Source organism: Anas platyrhynchos, chromosome 8, assembly GCF_047663525.1.
Source record: "Anas platyrhynchos isolate ZD024472 breed Pekin duck chromosome 8, IASCAAS_PekinDuck_T2T, whole genome shotgun sequence".
Lineage (NCBI taxonomy): Eukaryota > Metazoa > Chordata > Aves > Anseriformes > Anatidae > Anas > Anas platyrhynchos.
Window position 1 is genome coordinate 34,695,931 of NC_092594.1, and position 17,313 is coordinate 34,713,243.

At 44.5% G+C, this 17,313-nt stretch overlaps 1 long non-coding RNA gene across 2 annotated transcripts in view; it reads left to right on the forward strand.

Annotated features, from left to right (window-relative positions):
* LOC106017510 (uncharacterized) overlaps positions 1-17,313 on the forward strand; it is a 290,171-nt gene that overhangs the window by 99,688 nt on the left and 173,170 nt on the right. The window lies entirely within an intron of this gene.

The following is a 17,313-nucleotide window of genomic DNA, read 5'->3' on the forward strand; positions in this document are numbered from 1 at the left end:
GCTGCTCGGCCCTGAGGGTCACTGGTTTCTTTGGCTTTTTTTTTTTTAGCTGAACACCAGGTTTCTTCTCAGGCACGTTGGAGCAGACACGTTTAGCCTCTGAGGGCTGTCTGCTCCCACGTGGCATTTTGCTTTGTCACCAGGCCCTGCCAAAGAGCCGGTCCTCCTTTTAATGACAAAGAACTGTTTTTATTTACCATGAAAGCCAGTCTGGCATTGGTTCTCAGTGTAGTAAATTATTCATCTCATGTCTCTATTAGCAGAGATCTCACAGGTTAGTAAGTTTATTTCCAGTAAGCTGTCAAGTCCAGGTTTCTGTGGGGACAGCAAGGCAGAAGGGACTTCAGAGCTCGCTGTCTTCATTACCATTAATGAGCCAGGTGACCAGTTCCTCCTTAGGCAAGGTCCCACCCACCCCTTGCACTGGGATTACCTCTGTCCTGTCCTGTTTATGTATGAGGGATTTAGGGACATATGAAGCACTTCTAGCTAGAATCTGAAGGGCTCTGTCCCACCGTGCTTTTGCCTTCATGCTTCCTAGCACGGTTTCTTGGTCAGTGGATGTGCCTGTCTGAATCTCGCAGAGGTTGGTTGGAGGGGGCCTCCAGAGGTGAGCACTGCGATCAGACTGGCCGTGTGCCCTCAGTAAATCTGTGTTGGCTGTTCCCTGTTTGTCTTCTAGTCCTTCCCATGTGTGGAAGCGAACTCCAGTGGATGTACTCCGTGGTCCTTCCAGGAATAGAGAGAAAGCAGCTGTCCAAGATCCTTCTCCCACCTTTCTTATAGATGGGGGTAATATCAGCCTTTTCCTGGTCTCCCCCTAATCACTGTCCTCTTTTGCAGATAATAAACAGTGGCCTCAGAGTCATATAACCTGTCTCTTCCTGTACCCTCAGCTGAAAACCATCCATCTCCATGGAGGTGAATATTTATACCTTCCCCACGTTACCTCTACCTCGCTGCTCCTGTTCCATGTCCCCTTTTTCCCAAGCAATTCTTATTTGTACAGAGGTCTAGGAGGAAGATTTGCTGGTGAAGACAGAGGGAAAAAAAAGATGTTTAGTAATCTGACCTTTCAGATCTGTCAAGAGGCTGTCTTCTCCATGAATGACAATTTTTTCAGTGACCTTACCCACCAGAACTGCAAATAACGGGACGGCAAGGTAAGATGTTATATTCAGAGCTAAGTATGAGTAAAAACACTCTGCCTTGCTCAGTATATTGAGTTTTACAGATCAGCAGGGTATAATGCGAATGTATGTATGTATGACCTCTTTGTAGGAGCCCGTAAAAGGTCATTTCAAAGACATAACTCCCCAACAAATAGTATTTACACTGCATTCAGCAAGAATGTAGTAAAATTGTTTCCTCTAAGACTAAAGTCCAAGGGAGGATGAGTTCTCTGTGCAACTTTGATATGTTTGTATCTCCTCATATGTTCACAGATATTCTGGGTAGTAAATCCCTTATCTCCAGCTATGCAAACAATTTACCAAACATCTGTCAGTAGCACCAGTGCCCATCTTGCTAATCTCAAATGCCAGGATGCCTCTGAAGCTTGGAAAATGTTAAATGAGCTGTATCTCAGTACCAAAAATGCAACGCTGTTTAAGTCAAAATTTTAAGTGTCTGCACTTCGTTCGTGTAAACTTTATTTGCAAGACAATCTTTAGGCATAAAAAGAAACACATTTCCAGAAGGAAAACATTAGTGATGGGTGCAGTTGCGAAGGGTGGGAGACAGGGTTATGATTGAATTGGGCCTTGGAGGTCAGATGGTTATCGGAACCAGCTGAGCTTGAAAAACCAAGCGAGAGAACTCGGATAAATAGGTCTGTGGCATCTAGGCACTGTATTAAATAGGATTTGGGGTGCTTGCTGCTTCAAGCTGTACCAAGAATAGCACGGGCAGCCTTTCTTCTTGAAAATTGGTACATCTGGTCCCAGTCCAAGCTGGAACCAGTAGGGCAAGAAAAAGTATGCTGTGTTACTTGCATTTGTGTTGCAGCCTCTGCTGGAGGATTCGGTGCAGGCTGGACATTCACAGTGTTATGTGAGCTCTGCTTTCTTTCTCAGCCTCCACACTCTGCAACAGGCCAGCTCACACATCAGGAAGCCTTGATCATCAGGCAATGATAGGCTCTGCTCATGTATAGCCCCGTGCTCTGTTCACTCGTAGCCCCTGGGCTACCAAGTTCTGTCCAGCACTGTCTTTCTAAAGTAATACAACCCTGCACAGAGGAGGAGCTAAATTAGCCAAGCAACAGAAGGAGAAGTGGAGGAAAAATGATTTACTTGGTGGGGCAGGCTGATGATAGCAACAACAGCAAAATTTGTGTCCATGTTGGCCCTTTTAGGTCCTTAGTCCCATGCTAGCTTTCCTGTTGCTTGCTCATATTGATCACCGTACTGGGAACAAGGGCAGGTAGAAGAGAAATGGGTGGATTTAATTCAGACTTTCAGAGATGTTGCAGCCAGGTTTGCAGATGGTGGCAGCAGATGACAGAAATGAGCTCTTTTTCCCTCTGACCATTTTTCTCATTACTAACAAAAAAAAAAATAAAATAAATCTTAATACAGTGTGCTCCTACAATAAAGAGAGTTTTTTCCTTCTCCCTCTCCATTTTTTTCCTGTTCTTTCTACTGGAAGAAGGTAACCAGAGCAAAGGAGGAGCAGATTCTTGCAGTAATTCCTGGAATACATTTTCCAGCCATCCCAGTGATGGGCTGTTTTACACAACCCCCTTTTAGGATCTGCTGAGGCCCAGGACTGAGGCAATCTCTGCATTTTAGCCTAGATCATCCCTCTCCAGTAGAACTGCCCATGACGGTGACTATTTTTCCTTCTCCAAGTCCCTGTCATCAATTCTTTTTACTGATCTTGTCTGTGAAAGAGAATTGCTACACAATCTGTTTGTTGGGTTTGAAAGACCTAGAATCCCTCTTGCTACAGGCTGATGCCTGGCAGGACAAGGCAGATGCGTGGCAGGACAAGGAGTGATGACTTTTCTTGTCACTGGCTGCAGCTGTTCTCCTCTCGGTAGCAGTTCCTGAGTCTGGGTTTGAAAGTGGCTCCTTCCCTTTCTTCCAGAGGGACAGAGTATGAATGCAAATTGTTTGCTTTCCCCACCCCAACGGCAGCTGCTTGATCCAGACAGCATCCAGACAGCAAGCCAGAAGAGCAGAGACTGAGCTAATGGTATGAAATGAGCCGTGTCTTGGAGATCTTTCTGATTCTTCAGCCCAGTCTTGTTCAGCAAGACAGCTTTAAGATGACGCAGAGAAGTGGCTTCAGTACCTGCATCCATGCAATTCTGGGTGACATTTATTTCCCCCTGCTCTGTCCAAACAATAAAAAGGCAAAGGAACGTTTAGCCATCAGAGACACTACTGTCATGATGCTCTCTTCTACCTCAGTTTGCTTTGAGATTGTGCTTTCCTGAACCAGGCAGATGTACTGCCAGTACCTAAGAACCAGCACCCGCCCTGTTTTTAGGAGGGATACAACAGTGGATATTTTTCCCAGAGGTAGCTCACCATGCACGATTCATGGTCTTCAACAACACCTCGTCCTTCTGCATTCTCAGTTCTCCACTGCATGTTTCTGGTGGGATGATTAGTGCTGATCTTAGCTCAGCAGGCTTTACAGGTCCCCTGGTTACAGCCTAATAAGTGGAGTGAACTTATTAAAGGGGAAAAAAAAAGCAAAATGAAACAAAACCCATCATGACATTTCTTAAAATAATATGAATTGCCCATTCAGCTGTTCACACACTGCAAAGTAGAGCCCAGGCCCCTTCTCTAACTGAAATCCTTCTTGAAGCCTGGATCCCATTGAGCATTTAGGACTGGATTCTCATTTATGCTAAGGTCTCCCGAGCCAGCAAGCACAGGATGTAAATTATTTTTACTCTCGCTTTCACATGAGAGTTAGGCCTTTAGTGTCAACTTGAGTTACCTTGTGCTGGCTGCATCAGTCACTTACGTCCACCTGTTGTTTCTTGTTTTAGCTTAACCGTATTTAGTTTTTTTGGCAGGAATGCTTCCTCCGTGTTTTCATAGCCCTGGCCACTAGGTGCTACTGCAACACAGACACAGGGCTGGTTGAATGGAGGCCCTGGCAGCTCGGCATGGAAGGGTCTTTCTGTAGCTCCTGCTGCCGGTGTGGCCCCTGGGACCTGGAGCTGGTGGCACCATGAGCTTAGGATGGGGCTAAGGCAACCTCCTCCAGCTGAGCCCCGTCCTACGTGAGAAGGGCATGGAGGTCTCCAAGGTGATCTTCTAGGTTGGCATCCTCAATCTGTTGCATTTCACTGGTTACCCTAGTATGGAGACCAACTATTTGCGTGTTAGTGCAGGATCACCTCTGGAAAAGCATCTACTCGACATCAGGACATGAGGACAAAACACAACCAAGTTCCCGTGGTTGTTCATGCTCCATGTCTCAGCCAGCTCGTGCCTTGTGCCTTCCCCCTTGTTCAAATTTGCCTGCCTTGAAATGTGGAAGATGTTCTCCTGGGATGTATGTGACCAGGAATCAAAGAAGGAGCAAGAACACACGAGATAGATCTGCTCTGTGTTTTTCCACTGCAAAGTTTCATTCTGGTTTATGTTTTGGGCTTTTTTTTTTTTTTTTTTCCCCAGAAGAAAAAGAATCCTTATTAAAACGGAATTTTTAATTAAAGCAACAAAACAAAACTTGTTCTTATTGAAAACCTCAAAATTGAAAAATCTGGTTTTAGGAAAATCCTGTTTCTCAGGCTGGCTTCATTTGATATCTTATATCCTCAGCATGATGCTGACTTTCATAAGACTTAATTTGCGTAATAGAAGCCAGCAATAAATGCAGCAAATGTTCCTTTTACCCCGTTAATAGCATTGGTTTATCTGGGCTGGCTTCGGCACCTCTAAGAAGGCAGCAGAGGGACAGTTTGTGCAACTTCGCCTTAGAACAAATATATTAAACGGAGACAGAGGCTCGTTCTCACGAGCTTTTATTTGTCCATCTGAGCAGTTCGCTTGCTGCGATACAGCCCAGGGACCCACCGGTCTTAACGAGTTCCTGCCCCTGCTCGGTCCCCGGTGCTTCTCCAGTTCACACCATCGCGGTCTGGGGCTCCGTACACTGAAATCTTTGTGCGATTTTTTTTCGTGGTGAATGGGCCATCTGCCAACGCGGCCGGGGCAGCGCGCTGTATGTTTGGTAGTTCTGAATAAATCTGCTGCTGTCTTCTGTAAAATAAGAGGGAAGGCTTAGATTTTCGTAGCTGTCCTATAATGCTCTGATAGCTTTACTCTTAGCTTCTGGGAAAAAAAACAATCTTTATCTATTGAGCTTGTAAATTTTGATTACTCTTGACATGGTCTACTGTTTTATGCTGTTTTAATTACTCCCCTGCCTCGTATCCAGTTGGGGCAGGAATTCAGAGCTGATTCAGTTTATCATGCATGTAATGCAACTTACAGAAAAGCATTTCACTAGAGAGCGTAGACATTGTTCACTGGTGTTTGGTCCTTATTTTACTGCTAAATAGTGCTTTACACTTTACTGCCTACTGCTAAACAGAGCAGACATTTGTGAGAAATCTCAGCATGTATTTTTATTTAGTTAGTTGTTATTTATTTATTATCTATTGTCTAAGAAGCTTGACTGTATTGCGTTGAGCCCATGCAGAATGGGAGCGTGCTTGCCACAGCTTACTCCCTTCTCTAACACAGGGCATCCCAGAAGGGATGAAGTTACCAGTTAGGGGACCTCAGAAGATTTACACAGGGAAATCTGTCCTGTGGTTCAATGGGGTTTGACTTGAAAAGCTAAATCTGAAAATTCACTCACACCTTTTCCAAAAGTGGTGTTTTTTTCCCCTTTACGTTGCCTTTCAAGGTCTTGCAGCGTTCCCAGCTCACTGGATGACCACTGGTGCTGGTAATCACTCAAGGACAGAAATAGCAGTCTTCTTAGGCATATGTCTAAAGTTGCTGCTCCGTAGCATACATTCAAACGAGAGTTTGCTGACAAATGATCTCCCTGTCCACCCAATAAATACCTGAGATGCTGATGTGTTTGCTTCACTTTCAGATGCTGAACCTCAAACCTCATCCCAACCTGAAGGCTTTTAAAACAACTCCCCAGCCCTGGTATTTCTGTACTGCTGGGGAAGGAGTATTAAGAGAGCTCAAAGAAACAAGTCTTTGGAAGCTCTTTAAAATGAGGGTGAAAGATGAGGGAAGTTTGGCGAGGCAGGATGAAGCAGTAGTATTACACAACTGTAATGCTGTCTCTTTCTGAAACTGCTAAATGATTTGTAGCACTCTGTGAGAAGAAATGTGCACCATCAGCATTGATAAGCTTGAGAGAGTTTGGCCAACACTACAAAATTTAGATTTGTGTTTGATTGAGACTAATTTGCTTTCAAATATTCTGTATTTTCCTTGTACTCAATTTGCACTTATTGAAGCCACTAATGCAGACCGGTTAATTCTTGCTGCACTGGTAAAATTTTGCTTGGATGCTCCCTTACCCACAGCAAAACACTGTATTTGTTGTCCCGTGTCGCCCCTCGGTTAGCCAAACAGACCAATTCTGCTGCAAGTATCAGGATATCATTTATTAGGGTGCCACGTTGCTTTCTTTTTGCTTGAATGTTGCTTTGGGAGTGGATGGTTTGGAAGAACCATTCAGTAGGTGCATTTTCAGGCCTGGATATTTGAAAAAAAAAAAAAAAAAAAAGAAAAAAAAAGCAAGACCAAAATACTTTGTCAGATTGTTCGCTATATTGTAGTAGACTGGTTGGTGAATATGTGTGTCACCATCTTCTCTGAGTCAGGATATGTGTCATGTACCTCACAGTGCCAAAGCTTACAAGATATTTCCTTCAAGTCAAGTGGTGGGTTGTGCTTTTAGAATATGACTGCAGGGCTTAGCAAAGTGACAACATGACATTTTTCATGGTCATAAAGTGGTTACAATAGATCTGAAGTCTTGTGAACCACAGTGGTTAGGAACAAATTTTATCTGCTACTCAAAGTTCCATGTAGATTGCTACATCTTTGCTTAAAACAATTGTTATTGTGCTTTTTGTGCAAACATTTGCTTACTAGCTGAGCCTGGAGGTTACAAGTTCAGAGTTTTCCCTAGGCAGGAAAATTGCCTTATTGCTGATTGGCAGTGAACCCATTAGGTTCTCCTAATGGGCTTTTCCTTTGAGAATGTTATCTTCAGCAATGCTTTCTTTAGATGAGCAAGTTCCTTCCATCTCCTTGTCTTTATTCTGTGTCAGAGCAACCCATTTTGCTTCTGCAATTATCAGGTACTCCTTCGGATTGCTGCTCTAACTCAAATTAGCCCTTCACATTGAGTTCTTTCTCAATGCATACTTGCAACTATATGACCTTCTGTCATGAAGATGGCTGAGATGATGGCTGTTGGTGTTCAAGAAGCATTTGGACAACGCCCTCATTAATATGCTTTAACTTTTGGTTAGCCCTGAAGAAGAGGCCAGACCATTGGACTAGATGATCTTTGACGATTCCTCCCAACTATCCTATCCTATCCTATCCTATCCTATCCTATCCTATCCTATCCTATCCTATCCTATCCTATCCTATCCTATCCTATCCTATCCTATCCCATCCCATCCCATCCCATCCCATCCCATCCCATCCCATCCTATTCTTTCCTAAGCACACTTGTTGAGGTAGCTGTTAAAAAAGCTCTTTGGCTACAGGCAACAAAGGATCTTACTGAGACAATGATCTCATTTATGTAGCCCTTATTAGCCCAGCACTGCACACCTGCAGCTCTGCTGCTTCCAGAGGTAGCCCGTGTCCAGGAGCATTACGTCCACGTGTGAGTGAGGAGTGTTGTGGCCAAGGCAATAAACCTTCCTGGAACCACCAGAGCTGAGCAGAGCTGAAGAGAGTCAGCTGGCTCTGTGGGATCCCAGTGTGGGGGTCCAGAAATAGTAGGCATCATGTGCATTTTTACTTTGTGTGGATAATCATTAATCTTCATTGTCTCAGATGGTGGAAGGCTGAATGTATCCTGAATGTATGAAGTACTGTGCTGCGAACTAGACCCTACAATATTCGGTACTTGCATCTGGCCTTTGATATTTATCAGCATGCATAACAACATCAACACGCTGTTTTTGCATGTACTGGTTCAAGTTAGAGCAGGCTCGACTTGGGTCACAATGCTGTGTTTTGTTCTCCTCGGCTCTTTTTTCTCTGCATTGACACCTTGATATTTGTCTGCTGGCTTGTTATATTTCTGGCAGTGGTTTCCTCTCTTTTAAGGGCCCCTGGGGCAGTACACAGTGAAAGACCCAAGACTCAAGAAAGACTTGGAAGACATGCAGCAGAGCATGCAGGTGGAGCAATGGGCAAGGGCTAGTCCAAAGGAAAAGAGCCAGCTTTCATCCTGAAAGCCAACCAGCTGTCTGCACTCACTGCCTCTGCTGCTGACTGAATTATTCCAGCTTCAGGTTGGGAAGGCTGATGTTGGTTGGCCTGCAGGAGCGGTGCTGGGTGGTGACTGCAGTCTGCTCCCCTCCACCTCCAAACTTCTGAATGGTGACGTGATGGCAGGTATTACTCTTGATAGCCAACAAACTGCGTAGGTTCCTTAGGAAGGTGCTAAAGTTCAGTCTTCTTCCCTTCCTCAGATCCCTAAAATATGGAAATATATGGTGTTAAAAACCTCATTCACCATGCCTTGGTGTGCTTAGGTGGTCCATTCCGGGCTGTGCTGACAGCAATGGATTGTTTCATAGGTGTTGGAGTGTGCTGGTTGGAGAGAGAGCAGGGGTCTGAGCACTCAGGCAAAGAGCCTATGTTTCCTAAAGATGTCAGGAATTAAGCCTTTGTACAGTTCACCAGATATATAATCAGAAGCATCAAACAAGAAAGCTAGTCATATGTTTATAAAATAGAACTGTCTCTGTAAAAGGCCGTGGGACTTATGATGTTCCAGTTCAAGGTAGGGATGTCCAAAAGTCTGACTGTTTTAGAGCTTCTCCCAGCTATTCATGCTGCATTTTCCCAGCTCTGGATCTCTGTTGGGATCCTACAAGAAAGGTACACATCAGAAAGAGAAGAAATCCCTGAGTTTGAATAGGAGGTCTCCCTTCAGTTTTATCCAGTGTAGAGAATGTGCCCAGTTCATTTACCTTCTTCTGGTGTTTAATCTTACTGATACCAGCTGAACAGGGCTTTCAACAAAGCACTTCAACTTTCAACTTTCCAACAGAGTGCTTTCAGACTTCTTTTTCTGATGATGACCAAATATTCTTCTGAAATAGGAACAGAAAGACCATGATTGCTATGGCAAACACCAACCTACCCGGCCTTCCTGCAATGACAACAGCAGGCACGTCTGCTCTTTGCTTCATTGCCCAGTGTAGAAATGTCCATTTACCAGGAAGGGTTAAGGGTGTTTCATATTTGGCGTGACCAGGCACATGCTGGCAGTGTTCAAATTCATACATCCTCCTGCTTCAGTGAGGACAGCTCTAAAGTGACCTCATGGAAACCTCTCAAGAGTTTCTGTATGATTTCACATGGGTTTATCCTCTTTGTAGATGCAGAGGGCTGAAAACTTGCCCTGCAGCCAGTGAGGTTGTGCCTTTTATGAGCCCTCAACAGATGAATGGATTTGGTAAGAGAAGGGATTATTTGTTCTACCCCCACATTTCAGACATTTGGATCACGTACTGCATAATTTTGACAATGTCTTGTTCTTCATCCAAAGCTGCTTTCCAAGCATCCTGTATAGCTCAACATTACTCATTTGGGAGAAGCGAAGAAACCTGAGTAAGACTTTTACAGGGCAGGACCGAGTGATGAAAAACGGAGATGTGACAAAGTTGTATCAGCTCAATTTGAAATAATTCAAAGCTCCTTCTCTCCCATGTGTCTCGGAAAGCTTGGGCAAGCCACCACCACTGTGTGGCAGTTTTTAGATACTAGTGTGCACCCAGGAGGCCTCAGGATGTTGCTAGCCAAATTTATGGGCATGTTTGTGAACCCCAAAGCAGCAAGCTGTACATGCAAAGTGGCAAGAGCAGAAAGCATCTGTCTATTTGGCATGCATGTGGGGTTTAATTAAAATCTCCTTGAAATCCCTTGATATCTATGGCCTATACATCAGGGCCAGAGTGCAAAATGCAGTTTGTGACTGGATCCAAAAAATATTTTGAAACTTTTTTGCTAATTTAAGGCCAGATCCTCTAATCTTCTTAACCATTTGCCTTGTACAAAGCCATGAACTGAGAAAAGTTGGAAGACTTGGTCCTTGAATAGGAGAAAACAGAAAGAAATCTGAATGTATTTTAGGGGTTGAATATTCCTATTAATCTGCACCCAGCAAAGCCCATAGGAAATATCTTTCCTCTGTTTGTTTCATTACCAGAAGAAGAAAATTTCCCAACCAGAATAACTTCATCTTCCGAGCTGCAAACTTTCAAGTTTACACTGAACAAGAAGACAGTCAGCATGCAGCAACCTCAAGAGGGAATGTGAACATCACTGCTGGTCCATTTCAGTTATGGCACCATATAAAAAATTTCCATATTTTCAAGTTCCTCTCACCTCTCCCTCTTGCTCTCGCCCAGCTCCCCAGCCCATGCCACGTGCAAAGCTTGCTCCACACACACGTGGCCAGATGAGCTGGACTTCAGTAGCAGGCAGTGGGCAAACAAGGCAAGACTTCTGAAATCAAGGATCCTTGGGCATTGTGCAGCCTGCTGAAATTATCTTTAATCTGTGTGCAAAAGCCCAGACTGTAGTGGGGCAGGGTGAATAAGCCTTCATTTGCTCACAGATGTCAAGGGTCTCTGTTGGTCCTTTGGCAAGGAGGGCAGCAGCTGCAGCAGGGTATTTTTTTCTACTTGTGATAAGAAGTGAAAAATACAAATATGATGGGGAAACAAATTAATTGTGAGGCTCCTAATTAAAATCACTGGGAGAGGTATTGCATTACAGCGCAAAGAAGTAGACAAATATGACCTTTCTGTGAACTTCTCAACCCTACTAGAAGCATAAATTTAAAGTCTCTTAGCGGAGAAGTGTTCTGGCACTGAACTGGTGTCTACAATCAGGATTTTGTCTGCAGGTATCAATGCACAAAATCTCTGCCTCGTGGAGCTCGGAGTCCCCCGAGGCTTCTTATGTTTTGCCTTCGTTTGCTATAGTCCATGGCAGAGGGTTTCAGTGGGCTCTGGCTGCCTCCCTCTCCTCCAAGCCTGGAGCATTTCCTCGATACGCAGAGAAAAGCTCTCGCAAGAAGGTGGTCGGAAAGGCCGCAGCCACTGGAGCAGAACGGATAGCTGCATACTGCAGAAACGCTTGCCGAAGATATATAACTTTTGTCTGCTACCAATTGTCACAGGCAGTTAAGGCAAGCAATTTATGGCTTTGTAGCTCACACTTATCCCGCTAGATTTCCGTCTCCGGCTCCTACCTGGCATATTGCACTGCTTTCTCTTGCTTTTTGACTCGAGGCAGGGCAAAACGAGCGTTATGAAACAGATCTGTGCCCTTTCTTTAACTTTAAGGAAGGGGTTTATGTTTTTGTGTCTCCCTCATCATTAAGCAAACGCTTTCTCTGAGTGACAGCTGTTTCTGCTCAGAAACAGGACATGAAGTTTGGCTTTGTTTTAATCCTGGGATGTTTATCATGGGACTTTGAAGCATATACCCCTCACTTTCCCCTTCTCTATCTCTCCAAAGCTTTGGGGTTGAGAAGGAGCAGGAAGAGGAAGGGTTTTCAAAGGGATGTTTCACTGCTAAAAGTTCAGCGTTGCTCTCATATGTGATTTTCCTGGTTGGCAGCTTTATGGCTAAAACCTCTGTTTTAAAACTGGTGCACACTGGTGATATCATGAACATGCCACATGGTGTCTGATGTCCTTTAGTGACGGCAGATTTATGGCATTTTCCCTCATAAAAACCCTCTCCCTTGCCAAAAGAGGTCCAGCTGGAGTTATGAAATCAGTAAACAGAGACCCTGTTCCAGTGAGGAAGCTTGGCCTTTTCTTGGTCTGTAGCATGCAGTGCACAACACAGCCTTGCATGCTGGAAATTGCACAGCATCCAGCAACCCTTGGAAAGCCTCCTTTCCTCCTACGGAGACGTGGGATCTGATAACACCTGCGGCCCTCATGTGCTGCTTTGCAATTAATAGGAAGTTCGTCTTATTAAGTTATTATCATGTTACAGATTTATTAAAGCCTATGCCCAGGATGTAGTTAAAAGCATGGTCCAAAAACCCCCACCCTAATTGTGAGCTATTGCACCCTTGAAATTTGGCTGCCTCTAAATAGACATAATCCCTTCTTGAGTGTTTGGGAAGTGATTAGTGGAGCTTGGATGTCACCATGAACAAACCCTAGTTAATAATTCTTTCAGTTGGAAATGTGTTCTGAATCTGCCATGACTATCTGACCACTAATCGTTTTCATGTTGCTCCCTGTGAAATTCATAGGCAATTAGGGAAATGGAGACAGATCTGATAGCTAATTGGTACAAAAGTCATCCTCAGAATGGCTGAAAACCAGAATTTCACAGCTGAGATCCACAACTGTCTTGACGCAGAACGAAGGGGTTCCTCAGCAGTGCCTGTGTGGTGAGGATTTGGGGGTGCTAAAGTGGTACAAGGGGGTTTGGAAGGAAAAGGAATCAAGGGCAGAGGCAGCAGGGCTTCCTCATCACTTCACAGACCCTCAGCTATGTCTCCAAAGGCTCTTCCAGCTCTCCTGGCCATGGGGCCTTCACAGAGCGTGTTGGAGGCCTACACCCAGCCCTGTTGCCTTTGGAGTTCAACCATGTCATGAACAGAGTGTGTAAGGGCTACATTTGCAAGAGACTAGAGAACAAATTCACCTCCAGATCCCTTTGTCACTTGAAGTCCATTTTATAGCCTAGGCCCAGGTACGAGCCATATCTCAGTACCACTTGGGTGAGTAGGAAGCCCTCCTAGAAGTGTGCGACCCTCTCCTTACACTGCACTGGTGACCTGTATGACAGCACTGTGAGAGGGTGGCTGAGGCGATGGCCACCAGCCTTGTGTGCCAAACCCTCAGCAAAGATGAGCTAAAGAGCTAAAGAGATCTTTTAAAGAGCAACATGGGCTTTAAGAGTTGGCTGAAAAAATGCAATGTGTAGAATTGCGCAGGCCTGTTCCTGCATGGTGTCCTGTGCCATGCCGAGGAGCTGTAGTTCATTCTTGTCTATTTTTTGCTTCAGTTTCAGAGGCAAAATATCATAAGGGAAAAGTCAAAGTCCCCGTGTCTTTCTTTACAGTGGCCTATCACACTGAAAAAAACTATGTGGCTGCCCGTCATGGGGCGCATCTGCCATGCATCATTCAAGGTGTGTCCGTGGATGAGCAGCTCCCGAGTGCACCATGAGAATGAGATCTTCATATCCATTCCCAGGCACAGCTGCCTTCTGCAGTCCCAGGAACACGTTTCCCATTCTCAGTTGAGTGCACCAGCAAGGAAAGCAGCCTAGCCACCCTCGTTAACAAGAAGGACTTGATTTTGATTCAGCGCGCACAGAAGTAAATCAGAAATAACTGCTGCTGAAGTGCATTGTGTTAGCTCTGGATATGATGGGTGTGAGATCGGAGAGGGGTCCGATGTTGTCTAGTTGCTTGCTTGCTGTAGTTTTTGGGAGGACATTTCTGTTTGGAAGGCTGGTACTTGAAAGACATTTATGAAAAGCTGTATCCTGCATTTGTAGCTGACACCCTGGCTTGGAGTCAAGGGAGTGAAAGGAAAAGTGGAAAAGAAAATGAAAAAAGAACAGTGAAGAAATAAACATCCCAGTGGATATGGGATAAGTCTAAAGAAACCCAGGGAAATCATTGTGTGTTTTATAATCTGGAAGAAATTTCAGGGAGTCAGCATTTTTCATTATGACTGTACCCAAGTGTTAGACTCACAGAACGAGAGGACGTTGTAGTTGGCTTCCTTTCTGCACAAACCCATCACACCTGGCTCCGCGCTATTTGTGCTGACCTCCATCAGCCATGTAAAGTGGGAATTTAGGGACCAGGTCTGGGAAAAAGGAAAAAAAAAAAAAAAGTAGCAAGTTTGGGCTTTGATTGCAGCAGCCAGGCACGGAGCTGAGCTGGGGCGGGCTCATTCACCGAGGCCCCTCCAGCAGCAGGACACAGAGAGGGCTGTGTTAGTTTCCATGCCGCTTAACATTTGTATTTATTTATGCACCACGTTTAATTCTTTATTTATTCTGCATGTGAGCGTGGATTTAATGCTTGGCTCCGGGCAGTCGTGTGTTTATCCACAGGGCTGCAAATGTTCAGACTGACAATAGGTTTTAACCCCAAGTGGAAAGGCCACCAGTAAGTCGTGGTGCTTAAGTCCACCCGTTTGGATGCCAGGGAACTCTGAGGAGCTGCTGGTGGCTTGGCCAAGGGGATATGTGCTCCTGGGGACAGTACTGAGGTCACTAAGCCCATGCCCAGGGGCCAGCTGGGACCCCTCTCTGGTCAATTCTGGCTTCTGAAGCACGAGGTGCAGAGCCCGAGGTGCAGTGGAAGCGGTGTTGTGCTGCAGTTTGCTTGCTGGATGGAGTTAATGGGACGTTTGCACATTGCTCCCTTCCTTGGTGTCTGTTTAATGTTCTTGCTATTGTCAGCAAGCAAATAGCCCTTGAGGGGGGAGATGCCACCAAGTGTAGCAAGGGAATATCCCCGTGGATGCTCTGGCTTCTGCTGTGTGCTGGACAAAAAAGGCAGGAAACCAAAATACCCTGTCCCAGAGCCATGTCCATGCCCTTGGCCCCATTCATGCACCACATGGAGTGTGAAAGCAACAGGGAGTCAGCGCGTTGCCATTGTTCATTGTTAGCAGCTTCAGATCTGAAGCAGCAAACGGGGAGCCAGCGTCCCACTCCCCTTTGCAGAAGCCATCCAGTTCCCTCTTTGTTCGTCGGCAAGCACAGGGATAACAAAGGGCGCTGCTGAAATCCAGCAGTGTTGCAAGATCTGTGCATAATAGCTGCAGAGCTGGTTGAAAACAGGATTTTGTGAAGAAAAATTGCAGACCCTCAAGCTGCCCATTTCCCAGGGTGGCATCGCAGTAGAAGGTGGATCCTGCAGGGGTTCACACGGTTTTCTGTGCATTGCAGAGGTTGGAGAAATTCTGTGAAGATGTCAAAGGAAAAGGAAAAAAAGAAACAAAAAACCACTAGCCAAACAGCCTGTCAGTGCATGCAGTGATGAAGGGAAGGTGGGGCAGAGATGAAAGAGGAACAGCCATCAGTTAAAGGCAGGGAGGAAAAAAAGCTTATAAAACTTCTATTTTCTAAAAACCCGAGGTTGCCTGGCCCCTAGCTTGTCTTTGTTTTAAAGAAAACAAAGAAAAGTTTTGAAAGCAAAGTTTCTCATGATTGAAAATGGTACTTTCTCTCTGAATCTTCTGGTTTGGGGAAAACTCCTTTTTCAGTAATAACGAGTTTCACACGAAGTGTTCCAAAAGGCTGGAGGTGTTTGTGTGCAGAGCTGCAGCTGGTGTCAGGGATTCCCAAACTGGACACCTCTGTGTGTCCTCACCAGCTCTGAGGACAGTCTAATGATGTTCCCTTCCCTTACAAATCCATCCACATCAGCAGCCGTTGCATGTTGCTGTGATGGCCACAAAATCCGAGCTCCAGACTAAGGCCATGGTCAATGAGAGATGACAGCTGCGTTGCATTATTTGTGCTCAATATGGTACCACGTCTTTCAGCATTTGGAGCCAGGAACTCCAGATGCGGCTCCGGGCGGCCCTTTCTGGAGAGCACACCGCGCTCCCCATCGCCTCTCCGCCGGGGACCAGAACCACAACCAAATGTGAGACCTTGAATGTCACATTTCCATCTGTGCTATTGATGGACGGGGCATAAACACAACCTGTGGGGGTGAAGGTATCTGCCAAGCCATGCAGAAACAGCACGCTGCTTTCATTTCGTTGCATGCCTGTCCCCCCTCGTCCTTTCGATCCAGATGCTGCTTTTCATGCTGATGTGAGAGAGAGAGGTTAATATTTCTGACGTGAATCGATAATGTTGGATGTGGAGCTCATTTCTTGGCAAATCAATGCAAAGGAAGTAAACAGTACGTGTTTGTTTTGACTTTCTTCCCTCTTTAAGTCTGGTTTATTTTAGTAGATGGTCTTTTGATTTCATTAATTAAAATATGGCTGGATAGGGAATGAGAATGAATACAAAAGACTTACAACTGATATATACAAGAAGAGAGGAATAGTCTTTGTGTTCCTATTGCCACTAAGAACGTTGTAAGAGGTAAAGTAGATCTTCATCTTGGCTCCATGGCTGCAGGGAGAAGCTGGTAATTTTAGATCTCCACAGTGGTTTGCTAGAATTTGAGCTTGAGATTCAAGGTCTTTGGCAAAGCTGGATTAATTAATAATAAATAAAACATGGCAAAGATAAGATATAGCAAAATAAAGCAAAGCAAAGCAAAAATATATACTACAAATTAATTATTACAAAAGCATCCAATATGTTTTGGTTTGGCTCTTTTTTTTTCTTTTTTTTTTTTTTTTTTTCTTATTAACAAAACATTTGAGAACAGTTTTTGTTTTTTTATTAATAAGCAATAGGATTTTCAATTTATGGGCTCTCTTCAGATTGGTTGCACTGATTTTTCTTAACACTTTCACCAAAAGTACTGTGCTGTTGAATTTCCAGCCCAATTTGCCTCCCTCATACCCCACTTGTTATGCTGAAATGGAAAATAGGTAACTGTGACCATCACAACTGGAATAGTAAGTGCATCAAAAATTTCATCTTGAGAAAGACAAATTTGAGAAAATAATTTCCTTCCTGGAGCAAAAATAAAACTTTCCGAGGGACTGTGCACAACAGAGGATCTGGAGAGAAAAGAGAACTGCAAATTCAAGTTTTGGACCTCAGAACTATGGGTGGTGGCTGTTGGAAAGCATGTAAAAGATAGGATGCATTATTAGAGAATTTTGAAAAATTAAACATCTATTTTGGAAACCTCAAAATGTTTTTTCAGTATTTTACTTAGAGGTCATTTAAACGTTCATTGATCTGTTTATTTTCACAATTCACATATGAATTTTTAAACAAATGTTAAATAACACCATCTTTCCTTTTTAAGTCTTCTTTAGGGCTGCAAAACATATTTCATTCAATCTAAATCCAACCCTACTTGGGCCAAACAAATGTGTTTCATTGACTCAGAACTGTTGCTGGCTTGCTGGTGATGGGGGTCAAGCGGCTGCAGGCTTGCCCTGGCAAAAGCAAACAGTCTCCATTCTGG